We start from the raw sequence: 2,175 nt of genomic DNA on the forward strand, positions 1-2,175 counted from the left end.
CGCGCGCGCCGGGCGGCGCCCCCCCCCCGCCACTCTCAGCAGCCTCTGGCTCTGCTGCAGGGGTGGTTTATGGCTCTGCCCTGGCACGAAGCCTCAGCCAGGCACTGAATTGCGGCATGACAGGGACACTGCAGTGCCCACTGAGCCCCACGTCGGTTGGGCAGCCGCGGGCAGCGTGGTGTGTCAGTGCTCTTCGTTAAGCCAGATGCGGTTGGCAGGTTTGGTCACACCACGTGCCAGAGGGATAATGTTGCTTGTCCCGTATGGGCTGAAATCAGGCAGCCAAGGCCAGCCTGAAGAGCTGGTGTGAAACCTTGTGTTGAGGGCAGGCATGCGTGCCCCCGAGAAGCCGCACCCCAATCTCTGCTCCCTGAAGACCCGCTATGCCACGTGGCTTTTCCCATCCAGGTGGCCCCGGTGCCGCTCAGGGATGGGGGGGGCTGGGGACTTGCTGGAGAGCAGCGGCTGCTCCGACCTGGCCTCTGAGGAGTAGCTCAGCCCCCCTAAACCTGCGACCCTTTTCCACAGTTCCTCTTCCAGGGGGTTAATGCGGCGGCACTATCAGCTACAGACTGCTATGTGCGAGGCTGCCCCGTCCTAGGAGGAGGTCTCCAATGTCACCCCGATCGTGTGTCAGCGCTGCTTGCTGGCTGGGCGGGCGGGGATGGAGCACCGACTTCACCGGCTCTCTGTGGGGAGGGACTACGGGGTTCTCCGTGACTTCATTTTGTGCTAGGAAGACTCATCACCATTTTATGGAGAGGGATTTGGGAGCACAGCAGGGTGAGAAGCTCACCCAGATGCCTGGACATCTCGAATGATGGTCCTTGGCTGCCAGCTCATGCCCAAACCCCTAACCCACGATGCCCCCCTTATTTTTCCTAATGGAGCTTCAAACTCTACCAAGAAACTGGGCAATGGCCCCTTGCTCTGGCAGGCTGCTTGCTGTGCCTGCCACAGCCCGCAGATGCTCTGCACTACCTGAACCCTTACTTTTTTTAGTAGGGGAGGAAAACTGTTGCAGAGAGACTGAAATCCCGTGTGCCATGGGGTGGGCAGGGGCTGGTGGGGGGCAGCTCACCCTGGGGCAGCAGCTGCTGCTGGCTCGGGCACTTCTTGTCTTTCCTGGCCCCCGGTGCTGTAAGTTAACACCCTACAGGCGGGTCCAAAGAGGATTTCAGCGAAACATGAAGCTTGGGAGGAGAGATTATGCTGCAGAAGTGGCCTGAGAGACTGTAAAATATGCACTCCCGCAATCTCCAAAGAAGGAACTGGATTTACTCCCTGGGGAGCAGGGTCATCCCTGGTCTCGGTAACGGTGTCTGAGGGGGGAGATGAATGCCTTGAAGATAGGTCACCCCCTTCTGTCTCAGCTTGGCCCTGCTGAGCCTCCCCGGAACCCTAGGAGTGCTTTCTTTCCCAAAATTTGGTGCCTCCTGGTAGGTCACTGCTTAATGAAAACCAGGTTTAGGACAGATGCCTGTGAAAATGCCCCCAGCATGGCTGGCCCTTTGCTTGCATGAAGCACCACCTGGGAGAGTAAAGGAGTGGGGTGGCCTTTCCAAGGCTGTTTGTGCTCCCCCAGCACCCTCTGCTGGAACCCCTGCATGCTGGGAAGGAGGGCTGCCAGTGGCCTCTGCCCCGCAGGGTGCTGGTTTGGGATGAGGTGGCCTGTTCTAGGTCCTGTAACGCCAGGAGCAGAGCTGCATGCTGCTTTTGTTTCGGGTGGTTTGTTGGTTTCTGAGGCAATTGTGTCTACAGAGCGAGGAGAGCTGGGCTCCCATCCCGCAGGACTCAGTGGGGATGTGCTGACCCTCGCAGCCCGCTGTGCTGGCATCTGAGTGTGGGTACTGTAGGCGAAGGCTGCCCCACCAGCCCTCCTGCCCTTCCTAGGAGCTCTTCTTGCAGGGGGCTTTGATGCTACTACTTTAAGTCTCTTGACATCCTGGTAAGAAAAATCAGAGCGGTGGTCTCCAGTTCACTCTTCTGGAGCCTGCAAAGGTGCAGACCCGGAAGGGGCCTGGAGAGGAGCGATGTGCTTTTCCCAGTCGTTCAAGGCGTCGCTGCCAAGGTCCTTCTGGCTCTTAGCAGGGTCTCGTACCCAAGGTGCAGCCCTGGCCATGGTGAGCGTGATCCTGTCTGTGTTCCCCCATCACATGACGCCGTGTGCCGTCT

The 2,175-nt window shown here is 59.1% G+C and overlaps 1 protein-coding gene across 1 annotated transcript in view; it reads left to right on the forward strand.

Moving 5' to 3' along the window:
- The window catches only part of JPH2 (junctophilin 2), a 30,053-nt gene that overhangs the window by 5,075 nt on the left and 22,803 nt on the right, over nucleotides 1-2,175 (forward strand).

The sequence above is a fragment of the Pygoscelis adeliae genome, unplaced genomic scaffold (assembly GCF_000699105.1).
Source record: "Pygoscelis adeliae isolate BGI_AS28 unplaced genomic scaffold, ASM69910v1 Scaffold286, whole genome shotgun sequence".
NCBI lineage: Eukaryota > Metazoa > Chordata > Aves > Sphenisciformes > Spheniscidae > Pygoscelis > Pygoscelis adeliae.